This window comes from Gavia stellata, unplaced genomic scaffold (assembly GCF_030936135.1).
Source record: "Gavia stellata isolate bGavSte3 unplaced genomic scaffold, bGavSte3.hap2 HAP2_SCAFFOLD_91, whole genome shotgun sequence".
NCBI lineage: Eukaryota > Metazoa > Chordata > Aves > Gaviiformes > Gaviidae > Gavia > Gavia stellata.
The window spans coordinates 176,540-192,739 of NW_026776984.1; the positions used below are offsets into that span (position 1 = coordinate 176,540).

The 16,200-nt window shown below is 44.3% G+C and overlaps 1 long non-coding RNA gene across 1 annotated transcript; it reads left to right on the plus strand.

The window, feature by feature from the left end:
• Positions 1-764: 764 nt before the first annotated feature.
• LOC132321561 (uncharacterized) lies at positions 765-14,644 on the plus strand. The gene is made up of 4 exons (XR_009484788.1): positions 765-850; positions 3,015-3,124; positions 6,022-6,192; positions 13,659-14,644. It is a non-coding gene; the product is annotated as an uncharacterized LOC132321561 (long non-coding RNA).
• Positions 14,645-16,200: the final 1,556 nt, after the last annotated feature.

The window sequence follows — 16,200 nt, forward strand, 5'->3', positions numbered from 1 at the left end:
CCTGCCAGCACGGGGGAGCTTCGGGAACAGAAGCGAAGGACAGCGGCCAGTCCCCGCGGGGAGAGCGACGGGGGCTCTGTCCTTCCTTCCGGCCACAGGAGGATGTCCTGGGCCGCGCCAGGACGGGGTGTCTCTCCTCCTCATTGCCCAGAGGAAGGCGAGGCCTGAGGAAGGCCCTGGGCTCAGCGCAGAGCCCTGCCTCCTGCCAGGTGCCGGCCTGGCCGATGCGAGAGGCTCCCATCACGCAGCTCCTCCTGCCCAGGGCTGTGGCTGGCAGCACAGGCACACCTGCTTTTCTGGAGAGACTGACCACGCCAGAGCAGATCCAAGGGAGCGCCCCTCCTGCCCCGCTCCCTCTCCCCTCCCCGAGCAGGCCCAGAGCCCTGAGAGCACTCAGGGACAGGGAGGGCAGAGCTGTGCACGCGCCTCGTGCTGCGGAGCGAACAGCCCCCGGTGCAAGGGCCCTGCTCGAAGGGCCCTGCTCGAAGGGCCCTGCTCGAAGGCCCTCTCCCCCAGGCCCGGCGTCCCGGCCGGCTGAGCACTGCGCTGCAGCACAGCGGGGCAGCAGGCACGGGGCAGCTCGGCGAGGAGCCCGGGCTGCCTGTGCCCACCCAACAACAGCCACGCCATTGGCCGTGGCTGAGCCAATCAGCGGAGCTGGCGGCAGCCTGTCAGCCCCAGGCAGCCTGAGGCGGGGCCGGAGGGGGCAGAGGCTGAGCAGGCTGAGGAGGAGGAGGGGAGGGCGGGGCCCTCGCCAGCCCTGGGCCCGAGTGCTCAGCCCCACAGCCAGGGTCAGAGCGGTTCCTGCTGCTGCCCCGGGGGTCCCCAGCTGGAGCCCGGACAGCTGGAGGTGAGTGTTGCCTGTCGGCAGGCCAGGGGAGGGCAGAGTTGCCTCCTCGCCGAGGGGCGGCTCCAAGCTGTGGAGCAGGCGTGCTCTGGTGGGGACAGACCGGGTGCCTTTGCTGTCCCCAGGCCTTGAAGCGGGTCTCATGCTCATGGACAACCCCATCGCTGTTGACAGCCTTTCATAAAGGGGGCTTTCCAGACGTGGAAGCTGTTTCTCGCTCCTGGTGAGACCATGCACCGGGGCTTTGTTGTAAGAGAACTCGGTGGGGAGCGGCCCTGGTTGGAGGCAGCTCCCTTTGGCAGATGTTGGTGCCTCTCTCTCAGCCCCAGGTTCTGATATGTGCCTTTCCCCCCACCGACGCTGTGCTGCCGGCTTTTGGGAAATGGGGGTACAGGGGGTGGATGGTTTTACTGGAGCCAGGAGAGGCCGTATTAACTGTATGTGCGAAGTGACGGAAACACCTTGAGGGTTTTAAGGAGTCTGTCAGTTGTGATTAAGGCAGCGAGTGAGATACTCCCTGTAGGAGCTTTCTGAGAGGGCCAGAATGGGGCAAGACTGCAGTAAGGCCAGAAAAGGCTGTGGCAGCAGCTGAGCTGATCAAACTCAAATAGGAGATGATTTGGGCAATATCTGGTGGAGTCATCCTCTTGTACGTGTTGCGCAGACTGCGTAAGGCCTGCCTGCGGGCAGGGAAGGGAGTGTGAAAGGAGTGTTGGAGTGCCAAGGAAGGGGGATGGGAATGACTCATTTCTCAGTTTTCATTGGGCTGTCTGTGTAGCCCATGTAACTCATCTTGCATTCAGAAAGAAGTGCCATGCTTCTGGTGAAAAGAAAAAAAGAAAAAGGTAATTTGTGACAGAGCTAGAACTTGGAGTGAGATTCCCATGCTTAGTCTTACCATTCTAGAGTGTTAAAAACATTTCCTTGAAACACTTTCCCAAAATCACAAGGCGTGACTTTCTGAAAGAGCTGTTTTCCTAGGAGCTGCATCTCAGCTAAGGCAGATTAGAGATTGTTGCTTGCTGTTAGTCACTGGGGCTGATGACAGGTCACCCAGCAGTTCTGGCAAGGACAGAACAAGATAGATACATCTGGTTCCCTGTGCTGACTGTAATTTCTGGAACGTGTCTTGCCTAAGTTGGTCTTCACATTTTGCAGGTTGTAGGTTTGGCAGGATCTATTGTGTCATTAGCAGGATGGTAATAACAAAATCTGGTGCGATGGGGTTGAGAATCAGAAGGGTAAAAGTGAGAAAGAAACTTGTGAGTTGAGATAAAAAGTTTAATAAATAAAAAGAAATTAAAAAAAAAAAAAACTAAGGAAAAAAACCCCCAAACAACAGAGAGAGGAAAATAAAACCCAAGAAAAACAAGTGATGCAAATGAAAAGAATTGCTCCCCACCAACTGACCGATGCTCAGCCGGACCCAGAGCAGTGGCCCCCCTGCCACCCTCCCCCCCAGTTTTATTGCTGAGCACGACATCCTATGGTATGGAAAATCCCTTTGGTCAGTTGGGGTCAGCTGTCCCAACCGTGTGTACCCCCCCAGCTTCTTGTGCACCCCCAGCCTACTCGCTGGCGGGGCACTGTGAAATCTGAATTTACTACCTTATGAACAAGTGCATAACTGCCACTGTGAACTGGCACCTATGTGTGTAGCTTTAATGTTCTCCGCATGTTTACTACTTCCTTGCCCTCTTGAAAGCCAGAATAAAGAGAAGGTAAGTACAGTGACGTGGATTTCTTAATCTCTAATACTTGATACTTTCTACAATAGTGGGAAAAAATAGATGAAGGCACGCCAAACCGTAGAAACGGAAGACCTGAACTCTCAGCTGACAAATAGAGAAAGCTTTTCTGAACACACAGCTGCTAATTCAGCATGGCAAATCTGCAAGAAGCAGGATAGTTAGACTTCAGTTTGTGGTTGGAAGTAATAATGTATATGCAAAGAATCAGAATTCTGTTACGTACAGATTATTTATTGTGGGGTTCTTAAAGAGTAAATTGGGCGGGGAGAAAACATAGAAGACTTTAAAATCTCTAATGTGGAAAGCATATGCAATTTTGGTGTGCCATCCAATCGATCATCTCGTTGTGTCCTATCTGAAACATGTTTTAACTTCGAAGCATGTTCAATTTTATCGTACTGTTTTAACTTTTTCAGACTTCCAGCAGCACCTTTGATATTCCTCTCACTTTGTCTGGAGCAGTATTCTACGGGAAAGACTAAATTACGAAGAAAAGACACATTATTTTGTCATTGTTCAAGCAAATGTAAGTATAGCTCTCTTAACGACCATTTGTGCCACTGATTTGGGGGGGGTTTAGTTTGGAGATTGAGATTTTTCAAAGGAAAGGAAAAGTCTCGCTGAACTACCAGGTCTGATAATACTCTTCTCCTGAAGATCTTATTTAAGATTTATCTGGGTTGCTGAAAGCTTAGACATATTATTACTGGTTAAAAAAGCTTGCTCAGTGTGTGTAACAAGACAACCTTTTTGGCACAAGGAGCAAGTTGCAAATTCATAGTACAGCCCATGCAGAAAAGTGCCTTCTGGTGTCACTAAGTGTTCATTTTCTAACAAATCTAGCGATGCTAATTTGATCTCAAACGAGTTTAATGGCTATAATTTGGTTGTATCCTTCAGGTTTGAAATGCATTTTTCTATGAAGGTATGATTTTTCTTTCAAGTTGTCTTGCAAGCGTATGTGGAGGTTTTGATAGAGTGGCTGGCAGTGGATAATGCATACGGAGAAGAGTGATGTTTAAACTGTATCTTATGTATCTGTCATCAGGGAAGTTTTTTGGTGCCCTTGAAGGCTGTGAAAGCTTTTTTCCCTTTTTGTCCTTCCGACAATAGCTGAAACGAAAACTTCTCCTCTGTTGTTTACCTCTGTTGTGACACTACTTTGTTTGTGGGAAAATGAGAATGCTCTGAAGCAACTTTAGATAGCTTGCTCCTGAATTCACGCATTTATATTACTGTCATCCTTCTGATACAGAATTGTAAATACATTTTACAATCCACTTCCCTACATATTTTGTGGCATGTTCAGCATTCCCCCAATAGAAGACAGGCTCCGAGGATGTCTCGGTGCTTCTCGCACTCAGATATATTTAAAGATGCTCCTGGCCCACACAGTTACAGCTGTTGGAACAAGTCGTTTTACCCGGGTAACATAACTTGCTGATCTCTTGAAAAGGAATACGTGAAGGCTCAGAACTGATTTGCCTTGTTGTTTTACCAATAATTTATTCTGCATTTATTCTGCTCTTTTCCTTTGATGTCAGAGCTGTGAGTTTCATGAGACACAGCACTCCTAGAAAAGTAACTGGGGTAGTTGAGCAGGTCGTGGTTTTCAAGAGACGGGCATGGCATGCAGCAGTGCGAACACCTCGCGTGAGGAGGGAAGCCTGTCACGCTGGGGGAGTAACTGGTGAAGGCACAGCTTGGGATCCATGGTGGCAGTACAACAAAGCAATCTCATCTTAATTTGTTCGTTCCTTTGAATATATGTCCTTAGACAGTAAATTGTCACCTTTGTGGTACTGGGTTTGGGACTAGAGCTGTGCTGATAGCCTCTGTATCGTGTTTTTTTATCATAGGGCAGCTTGCATGATGGAAATGTCTTGCAAGGCCATGTGTTTTCTTATGAAATCAATAACTCTGTATCTGTGCTTTGACCCAGTATTACTCAAGAGCACATATTGGGGGAATGTAGAAAAGATTGGTTGATGATGAAGGCTGCTCCTTGTAGCTGTTACTGTTTTTCATCATTGACCGTGAAGAAAACTGAATTCAGAAATTCACGTATTTAGTAACTGTAAAGGTAAAGGGGTTCCAAGAACTGAGTGGACTCCAAAATAGGAAAAAAAATATAAGTACCCAGTCTGATTCAGAGCAATGACCTATTCGTCTTACGCAGATGACGATATTAAACAGCATAAATACTTAAAAAAAATTGCTTTTTTCTGTCAGTGTTATCCTCGGATAGGAGGGCAAGACTTAGCTAATGGCCCATACTCCCTCCGCAAGATTTTCTTTTTGTAAAGAAAAGCTATCACAACAGTTGCTTCATGAAAATGGAAATATTTTTGACTATTTAAAAAAAAAGTATTGGAGAGTCATGCTGGTTTTTTGCTATGATAACAAAAGAAGAAAGAAAGGAACGGTGAACTGTTGCTAGCGTGTACATTGTTCAGCGTGTAAAAATAATCCGGGTGGTTCCCACAATTCAGGAAAGTATAGTTTTATTCTGTACCATCTGGAAAGAGAAAAAAGAGACAATAAAGAAGTTGCAGTAGTCAATGGTGTCTTGTGTACCCAAAGAGTTAAAAAAACCCAAAACAAACAAACAAACAAACAAAGTGAAACCATGATAGATTGAAAAGAACCTGTCACGCAGCATGGAGACTTTTTTGGGATGCAGCATTGTAGCTGCTTTATTGTGGACAGAAGCGTTCTTCAACCTTTAAACCATGAGCAGTATAACTCATTCTCTAGACAAATCAGCTTTCCACATGGAGTACAGTTTGGAGATCTTAGATCAATCTCATTGCTGTCCTCTGGCTGGTTATTTTTTTTGGGGGGGGGGGGTGGCGGGGAAGGAGGTGCTAAATCTTTCCTAAAATGTGGCATGCAGAGGTGGATTGAGCATTACAGTCCATGGCCTTCCCACTGCCAATTAGAAAAGTAGCTGTTACTGCTTATGCTTTCTGTTTCTGTAAGTGAAAGTCCTTTTACTTACAGATAGGATCCGGTAGAGCTACACAAGGCAGCATAAGAGTACATTTCAGATTTTAAGTAAGGCACGAGGGACTCTCTATGTCATACAAATACGCTCCATTTTTATATATATTTAACAAGACATGTATCTTCATCTCACACATTTCCTGAGAATTAATTTCTCAAAACTGTATTATTTCTGAGTAATAGATGTCTCACACTATTTCTTAATTCAAGAGGTAAATTTTTACCTCTTAATTGTATTTCTGAGCCTTTATGAAATTAAAGGCTGTAGCTCGGAGGCGGAAGTTTCTGTAATTAGCTATTTCCTAGAACCTGGATAATTATGGTGCTTATATGTTTTGCCCTTCGCTTTAACTTCAGACTTTTTTGTAGATTCTGAGTTCAGAAAGTCTCACCAGATGTAACTCGTTTGCTCCACAGGACTGAGGACAGAATCTTAATGAGCGAAGGACAAGTACAACCAGCCTGACAGTAGATGTGCTCGATGGGGACGATGTGGGACCAATGTTTCTTCCCTGTGTCTTGGTGAATAATACTTGTGACTGTAGACCTCTCACCTACCAAGCGAGCTTGCCAGAACTGACTGATCCTGTAAGTCCTCTTGATTTTTTGCGAGTTTTATATGTTTATTTTTTATGTTATTTTTATTATATATATATTTTTAATAGATATAAAAATGTATATAAAATCCATTATTATATTGTATATATTGTAAAATGCATATATATAGTTATAAAATACATTTTATTTTTATACGTTTATTTTGCAAGCGACTGTCGTCTTTTTCTGTGGACACAGTTGAGAACTGTAACTAGAAAGGTCATGTACGCTTTATGCCACATTTTATGTGCTAAACAAAAGAAAACCGTGGTAAGAGGTATGTAGGACTAGATGGTGCAGTTCTAGCTTTGATACAGTGGCAAACTGCTTGTTTCCTACAAGGGCTGAGTCTCTCTGAAATTTGGTAAATTGTGGAATTGCTTTTCCTGATGTGTCCGTGTTTTGCTCTCGAAATACCCTGAAGAAGCACCTTTGAGAAGGGACTTGACACATTATTCCATTCAGGCTTGTTACAGACCTTAGGAGAAAGATTTTTGGAAGAGGAAGCATTAGTCACTAGTCCCTGAAAAGATTGTGTGTTGCTACGGTCTGGTTTCAATCAAGAGGCACTAAAGAGCAATGTTTTTTCTCATGTAAATGCTTGCACTAAGTAGATCGGTTAATGCGTCAGTTAGGGTAGGGATAAAGGTCAGCGTGAGGCTCATTTCACACTGGAACATGCAGAGTGAATCACAAAAAGGGGCAGCTGAGAGCTTTATAATTTCTTGATGAAAGATGGTGCCAACTCCCCTTCCTTACAGGAGAACTGCTGCTTGGTATAATGGAGATGTGTGTCTCTGTGGTGGGTGAAGCAGAAGAATTAATTTCCTGACTGATATTGATATATGACCTTTGATTCATGTATTTCAGAATAAGAAAAGGGAGAACCAATTGAATCACTAGGTATTACCCCTCCGGATTGACATTGACATTAAGAGAACATTGAGTATTGACATTAAGATCATGACTTCCCTTGTTCATTGCAGGACACGCTCTCTGTTCTGCTTCCTCCGACCAGGAGACGGGGGAGGTTTAGGCTCTAAGTGTGGAGGTTCTTGCTATCCTCTGCCTTACTCATCCTCTCTGCCTTACTCATCCTCTCTGCCTTACTCATCCTTGCCGTCCTGTGCCTCGTAGTCTTTTGCCAACCTGCACGTTACGGTTTCCTGCTTTGTCTGGCCTCAGGGTCCCGCTGCAAATATGCTTGAGCAGGGTCACCAAGCACTGCTGCCACTGTGCTTGGTTGATTCAGATGATACTCTTAGCGAGTTTCAGAATCTCCCACAGTTGTTTTATTCATTTTAGGACCAGCCGAAATTGTGTCTAATATACAGCAGTTGATCAATTGCTTTTGCACAGGTTAACAGTACAGGCTCTGGTTTAATAACCAGTGCAATCTCAAGGAGGTAAGACAGGGCTTATTGTAATCAAGGTGTGTGATTAGTGTGCCTTCTGGATAAGGGAGGGCTGGAACAAGCTTCAGGGAGGTGGTATAAGTCTGTCTGGACCCTTTGGGAAACTTCTGGGAGAAGACTGGGTCTTGCAGGGCACGTGCACCTCCAACAGAGGTGATTTCTCTCTACTGGAGAATCACTTCCTAACAGCTGCAGCCTGATTTGTAAGGTGTAGCAAGACTGGAGCCTTGATATTCAGCTTGTAACAGCAGCAAATCAGCTGTGAAAGGGAAGGGGAGAGATGTTCCATATTTAACCTTGTTATATTGACTTACTCTTCTTTTTTTGCACTTCTACATGTTGGCATTTGATAACCCTTTGTAACTGTGTTGTTTGTTTTTGACTTTGTGAATAAATGCTTTTCTTTAAATTTTGCATTAATTTGGCTTGGGCTTAGTGTCATTTTAAGGAAACTGGGCAACCACAAGTTACTGTCCAGCTGAGTATGCGGCCTCATCAGGGTTACTAGGGCACCCAAACTATGCAGGGTGACAAGAGTATGACCCCATTGTATCTGCACAGATCTGATGGAGTGCCCAGTACAGAGGCAGTGAGGCAGAAATTATTAATAACCGCTGTTTGGTCGTTACCTTGGTTTTTGTCTGGTTATCTTAAGGTATAATGCAGATCATAGAATTTTCCTGATACAGCTCTCACAGATGAAAGGAATCCAGCTCTGTATCCATTCCTGCCCTTCGTCAGGCACATACGCTGTGCTGGGAGACAAAGCAGTGTCTGCCAAGGAGCGTGTCTAGGCTAGGAAAAATCTGACTAGTGATTTAGGTGCTGAGTTGCCAAATGTATTCGTTTAACTTCATAAGCTACAATCTGTTCAGGTGTCGGCTTTTTGTGTTTGCTTTTTGGCTTTTTTGTGTCAAACTGCACTTTGAGAAATCTGATCTATGAAATGAGAAACCGGTTCTGTTGATAAACTACCGGCTCTTTGCTGTTTATCTATTTGGAGTGCTGTAGCAATTTTGATAAACTGAAGTGGAAGAAGGATGTTTGAACTCAAAGTTTTACCTTGGTACCTCAAATCTTTACCTGACTTGTAAATGATAATTCCTTTAGAAGATATGGATGGTACCTAAAAAGATTCAGCTAGTAAATAAATGTAGTACATTTGTGCTGCAAAAAGCAGTGTGATAAAGTGCAGAGAAGCCTGAGCATCTGGACTAGCCAGGGGCTGGCAGTGGACTCCTGTGATGCTCTGATCTGACAAAGCAGCCTGGGCAGAGGACCTCGTTCAGAGATAGGTTGGAGCCTTCTGCGTGATGTGAAACGGCTGCATTGCACCACATAGACGAGACCCATCTGAGTCCGTGATGCTGTAAGACTTTAACTATGATGTCAGGTTATATACAAGCTGATAGTAGCCAATACGCTCCTCAGAATGATTTGTCTGAAGTGACTCGCACCAGTTGTTTTGGTTTTTTTAAAGATCAAAATTTACTGCACTGTAGGTGTTGAACCTCCAGTGTGTGTAGCAAAAGGAACAGAATGCTGATTGCTGAGGGTTTTTTGATGGTAGCCAGTACATAGGCCAAAGGACTATTTTTAGTCCAATACCATCTTTTTTTTTTTTAATTTGCTTTTTAATTTTTCAATGAACATGAGAAGGAATATTAATGACTCTAGAACAAAGTTGAAGTATGAATTATTCAGAAGCAGTAGCTTGAAAAAGAAGTCCTGCTTTACAGGGCAAGACGTCTACTCAGCTGACCCCTAAAGTAAAGCATTTCATGTAACTGGTAAGAATAATATTTTTGTTCAGTCTTGCGCAATTACTTACCTTTAGCTGGCATCTATCCATGAATTTACTGAGGTCAGAATCATATTTCCTTTCCAAGCTTCTTTCCCTTCGACGCTCTAAAGCAGTTGGATAGATTGGCAATGAAGAATCCGTACAGTGTGAGCTTTGTTTATGGTCTTTGGTGTGCAGAGATGGAAAAGGCCGGCAAAATTAATGGATCTCTTTGTTACCAGAGAAGCAATTTATTTTCCTGAAGAACAATATCAAGGTTTACACTATGCCCTCTGAGAGTTGGTCTGACTCATGGCAGTATTAATAATATTATTAAATCTGCTCCAGGCTGGGCACAGTGCTGTATAATTACAGTTTATACACTTGTAAAAACCTGGTTTGCAGTTCTGCCATTTGCACAGACAGTGTAAATTCCCCCGAAGCTGCAGGTCTTCCAAGCAGAGCCAAAGGTCATCTCATGGTCCTCTCTGGGTGTGCATATAGGGTGAAATGTTGTGAGAGTCCCTTCTCGGTCAGCTGGGTGCTGCCTGTAACCGACCGAGCTTTGCCACAAGGTGCGACGATCTTCATTGGTGGTTGCCTGGTTTTGTGAGTGTCACTTTTGCAGTGCCACCAATGAGCTACTGTAATTGATTGCTATCATGGCCTTACTAGGTCTAGGATCACAGCTAAGGTCATATAAACATCAGTGCCTCTGGTATCAAATGCTTGTGAGGTGCTTCTGCAACTTTGTAGAGGAGGCAGAAACTCGTAGTTCAGAGTAAACAAACTTTGGATGTTTTTGCAGCACGTGAGCTATTCTGAATGCTTAATCCTGCGGTAGGTGAGTGGTAAGTGTGGGCTAAACTGCCTCACCGCTGCTGAAGCGCGGACACAGAGCTAAGTTAACAGCCTGTGATCTGCACCTTAGATTAGGTATTGCTTCCCTGGGCAGAAATTTGCTTGTGAAGTGCTACCTGTTGAGTCCGATTCAGTGCCCATGACAGTGATGGAGTAAACTGCTTTACAAGTTCCCAGACCAGGAGGGAAAAGAAATAAATCTACTGAGTTTTGAGTCCTCTAATAATCATTGCAAAAATTATTATCTTGCAAAAAAGTCACCAAAGCCCACGATAAGACAGCGTTCAAAGTCATTGTTCAAAGTTCTGTCTCATAATACATGTGCAAATCCTTTCACTTCATTTCCGTTAGGGGAATGCAAAGCACAGCTTCAGTATTGTCTTCCAATGAGCTAGCATAAACCTTTCAAAAATTCAAGTGTCACAAACCAAATATATTGCCTTATAACAACAGGAAAAACCATGTCCCATGTCTTTGCTAGATGAAAGGATGCATGTATGAACTCCTGTGTCTGCTAATTGCTCCGTATGCTTCTGTGTGCATTCCCTAGTTGTCGCCATCTTACTTTCTCTCTGGGAATGAATTTACTGTTGTTAGATAAATTCCGGTTTCCAAGAAAACCTGTGGTGTTTGTTGTTTGGGTTCTTCTTTTGCTGTTGTTACATAGTTTTATATTTACTTTAGTGTTTCTGTGTCTGATCAAATCTGGTAAGTATTTTTTTTTTCCCCATTGTCTCAGGAAGCCTTCAATAAATTAGCATTTATTATCAGGATGTGCAAGTCATCAAATGGAGTTAAAAAAAGACATCCTCGTGAATGTCTCATAACATTGGAAAGAAAATTTCTCCTCCCTCTTTCCCCTTCGGTCTGTTCCTGGCATGCTCACTTTGTGAAGGTTTTGTCCATTTCTATACTGAATTTTTTCCATCATCATGCAAAGAAGAAAAGCCAATTAGCAGTAAAATGTAGATTAGGTTTATTTAATCAGTTGCTGGACTAGTTTTGCAACAAACAGATTCATTATCAGGTTCCATGGGGTAATTATCAGTCCACATGAACACTAATATACTCCATGACACCTCAGAGGCTTTCTTTGTACCAATTCAAGATTCAACACTTTAAACACGTAGCTGCATTGTGAGACATCGCTTATTAATGCACCACTGAAGTATCTTTTTACATGAAAAGCATTTATTTTTGTACTAATTATCCTCAGTATCCTTAGGAGTTGTGTCAGCAGGGATCTGACAAAGTCTGTGGGCTCAGCTGCCCTGTTGAGCAGAGACTCAAGGAGATGGGTAGACAAAAGGCTGAAAAAGAAAAATAAAAAACTTCTGCTCAGAACAGTGTGGTCGAGGGGGGTAAAAAAAGACATTGAGGAGCAGGAAGCACCCTCAGAAGCCCTCAAGCTGTTGTTAGCAAGAAGGACCTCTTTAGTTAGATGAGTTTGGATTCAGGGGAAGAAAACTGAACTTTTAAGAGGTGGAATTGTAATCCTGCTGGTTAAAAGCCTTGCTCGATCAGTCAGGGAGCGAGTCCTCCCTGAAGAGCACTGCGTGCGTCCTGCAACACATAGTTTTGAAACTGTGGAAACTGCTGACTTTTGATGGTAAGGTGAAGTGAACGGTTTGGCTCGACTGTCACGGAAATCAAGAGTTACAGTATTTTTTTATTGCAGAGTTTAGGCCATTGTATATTCTATATTTAAAACTGAGTAGAGTCTTTTCTGATCACTTCAACAACCTTTTTTATTTTATTTTATTTTTTTTACAAGGAGAAAGGTTTTGACTACTTCATGCAAGGGACAAAAAAGTTCATTGACTTTCACATACACAAAGCAATATAAACCATCATAATCTGAAGAATTGTGGCTATACAGTAAACTCATCAAATCCTCAGTATATCTTGACGGAAGGTACATCTTACTTGGAATCCAGAATCACTTGAAGAGTTTCCAGTTGGCAGTGAAAAATTGTGTTTTGCATCAGACTGATAATTATGTCAAAAATGGCAGGTGCTTTTTAAAACTCAGCTTTCATCTTTGCATTTCTTGCTGAAGCTCTAGGGGCAATCACAAGAGTTTTTCTCCAAGCCATTTCCCATTCCCTTGCAGTGTTCTAGCTCAGCATCGTACGGTGACGTACTGTAGCGGCTGCAGTAAAATAACTTTCATACCACCTTCCGTGGTGTATTGCTGTCCAGCAGTTATTTGCATTTATTGTTTGGGGAATTGGGAACTGCCCCTTTATGGTACCTTCTGGGCCCCAGCACCTATTGCAGTAGGGAGACCACGGCGTATGGAGGGAAACGGGTTATTCTCTGGGTGGGAGAAATGGATGTGCCGTAAGGGGGAACTAAGGTTACAGCAGTACAGGAAAGGCTGGTTTTATTGCGGTGGAGAAGAAAAAAGGAGTTTGGTGGAGGACTGAAGTCAGTGGCGGGGCCGCTGTTGGGAACGCAGCCCGCTTCTGTACGCAGCCAGGTTTAATCACCTCTGTACAAATGAGTTTTATGCTTATTATTGATAGCTGATTAACATTGCAGAGGATGTGCTGGTTTTTCAGTACCTCCAGGCCTGAGGATGACAACCACTTACCAATTCTTTCTGAAGTAATTTCATTGCAGTTCCTTCCTATGTGACTGTACAAATCCCAATTCCTTCCAAACAGAAAACCTGGAAATTTTCTTAAAGACACACATTAGTATAAAACCTGCTGCAAAACAAATAAACAAATCTCAGATTAATGAAACTTAGCTAACTGTACTGAAAAATGTCTGAAAGTTTTGGAAACAACGTCTCCCGATCTTAGTTATAGCAACAGCTATTAGTCAAAGAATAAAGTTCATCAAATGTTCTGGGTATTTTTTAGATTTTTTGTTGTTGTTGTTGTTGTTTTTCCTTTTTAATTTCTATTTTTTGCTGCGGGAAATACCTACCCATAGAAGACTTTTTATACAGGTATCTACTATGCAAACTAAAAGCAAACAACCTTCCCTGAGTTTTGAGAGTAACTTGCTAGTTCAGCCTGAGCTTCCATACAGATGCTAAGTAAGATTTTTGTGGCACCGAAATCCCCAGTCTTTATAATTTGGCAAATGAAGACGTTAGTCTGAGTTGAAATAAATGTGTGTGGTTAAAATCAAGTGCAATAAAGACCTTACAATGTATAAGGAAGGGGCCTTTTTTTTACCTGTCTGAAGGATAAAATTTCACAAAAAGGCAGGAATGCTTCCCCCTGATAAAGGTGATTTCTTTCTTGGCTTTTCTTGTAAGCATGACTGCTTAAATGTGCGTGGGGGTGAATTTACCCCTGCAGACAGTCAAACTGCATGCAGCTAAAAAACCAAGTTAGATTGCCAGTTTTTATTGCCAAATCAATTTTTTTTCCACTCTCCAGGCCACCCAAGACGGTCTTGAATCGCTCCACTCCATCCATTTCTGCTCTTCCAGTAAAAGGCTCCAGCACCTGCTCACAGCTGCAATGAGAGAGGATCAGCAGCTACCCCACAAGCCAGGACAGGAGTGTGCAAGTGCAGACCCGTTGTAAAACAAAGAGTGGGACTCAGAAGAAAGACTCCACTGAGAGGCCACTAACAGTCAAAAGCTCAAGAGCAGCAAAAGGCAGGACTTCTACCACCGTGTACACGGGTTGAGGCAGGACACAGGGCGTACACAGACCCTTCACAGCATCTATCATCATGCAAGGGAGTTTTGATACCAACAGCTCTTGCCAGGAGCAGCATCCTCTCTTTTGTACCCAGCGGTGTTTTGCACCAAACTAAGGAGCAAAGAAAGTTGCAATCAATGTCTGAGACCAGGCCAGCTCTGAAGAAGAGGGTGATGGGAATGCCTCGTGACTGAGGGCGCTCTGAGGAATAACCATGAGAAAACACTTGCTCCAGAACCTTGTCCAAACATCTATGTGACCCTTCTTTCTGATGGGACAGAGGAGTGACAAGAAAGGGAAAGATGCATCTGAAACCACACGCTGCCAGCAAGAGAAAGGCTTTCGGTGAAACTTAAGGCCCCAAGAGCCACCAAAGGAACGTGAGGACTTGGGAGGCCACAGAGACTCCGTTTACCCAAGGAGAGCGGGGAATGGCACAGACAGGGACAAGGAAGTGCCCCAGCTCATTCAGAGGGAAGGGAAGAAAGGTGTCCACTGCACAGGAGTGTAAAATAATAAAAATAAAAAAACCCCACAGATGCAGAGAAAGACAAAGAGGAAAAAATACGGAAGCGCATCAAGCCCTCAGAGATAAGTTAAGAGGCACGATCAGAGAGAAGCAAAATAAGCCGTGCAACAGGGCAGAGCAGCTGAAGTCTCACAGGCATGGACAAACAGAAGGAAAGTACTTTGTAAGTCCCAGAAAAAGTGTATGATGGTGGTGGTACCAGGAAATGTACAGTAGGGGAAAAAGCAAAACAAGCAATGTGACGATAACAAGGATTTACTAGAGAGCAGGAAACTTCCACCACCATTTTCCCTCCCCATTCCAGCAACTGTCCCGAGATATCTGGGCACACGTCACGCGGCGGGAGCTGTGGCTGTGTGAAGTTGTCTCCGGACACTGGACAAGGCTTTCACCTGGTCGTGCATAAAAGCCTTGAGGCATCAGATGGTCTCCTGCCTGCCCTGTGTACCATATAAACTGTGAGGAAGCAAATCAGTAAGCTGCCAAACTTTTGGAAGAAGACACCTCTCCTGTCTCCTCCAGAGCTCTCCGACTAGGCTATGATGAGAACTTCAGCACCAACAGTCACAGTGAGATTCCACCTCAATTGGCTCTTACCTCCAGAAGACAGCAGAAAAGGTTGTTGATGCAAGAAACCACCAGACTCAATTCCAATGCAGCCAAGATTCACACTGCCATCAGTTGCCCCCCCCCCCCCCCCCCACCTCACAGGAATCCCTCAGCTCAGTCTCAAGCACACACAGCCCCATCTCCATCTCAGAAGAGATCTTTAAGCCCCCAAACAAACCACTGCCTCATCCCCACATGAGCGACCTGCCCTGATCCTCGTTCCTTTTCCCTCCATCCCTGGCTGTACCACACTGAAATGGTATTTCTTTCCCTACTCACATAACCACACCATATCCAAACACAGTAATAATCCTGCATAGGAAAACCGTCTGCAGTGCCCAGGGACTGCTCTTCCCCAGTTGCAGCACAGTGCACCACAGTGTCATGGTGTCATCACTGATGTAGTGCTGCACACTATACAACAATCAGCAGAAAGCACAGGAGGTATAAGTCTTGACAGACTATTTTTTCTCCCTCACATATTCCCTTTAAATCATCTCTTCAACTCTTCCCAATAAGTATGTAGCTTTTGAAGACAACAGCTTTATAACAGATTTGAAGAAGTGCTTTTCTCCAAAGCTTTTCTGCTGTTCATCTACATTAGGAAAAATGTCTTTACTGTGAGAATGGTGACACACTGGAATAAACTGCCCGGGGAAGTGGTGGAGTCACCCTCACTGGAGGTGTTCAAGGAACGTGTGGACGTGGCATTGCGGGACATGGCTTAGTGGGCATGGCGGTGTGTGATGTGTGTTGGGTTTTTTTGTTTGTTTGTTTTTCTTTTTGTTGATGGTTGGAGTTGATGATCTTACAGGTCTTTTCCAACCTTGGTGATTCTGTGATTCTGTGTGTGTGTGTGATTTGTTGCTCATGTAATAAAAGAGTAAGCAAGTGTACCTAATTCCTCCTAACATGGGCATGACCAGGGTTCCCCCCACAGCCAAGGCCTAAAACTCACCACGGGGCGAAAGTGTGGGTGGACGGAGGAGTGGGTGGGTGCAGAGGCCGGACGGGCGTGGAGGCAGAAGGGGTCTCCAGCAGAAGCTGAGGGATGACTTTTTCCTGCTGTTGCAGCCACCTTTCTCCAGGAGCGGTCCGGGTCCTGGAAAGGCTGGAGCTGCATCAAGCAGGCTG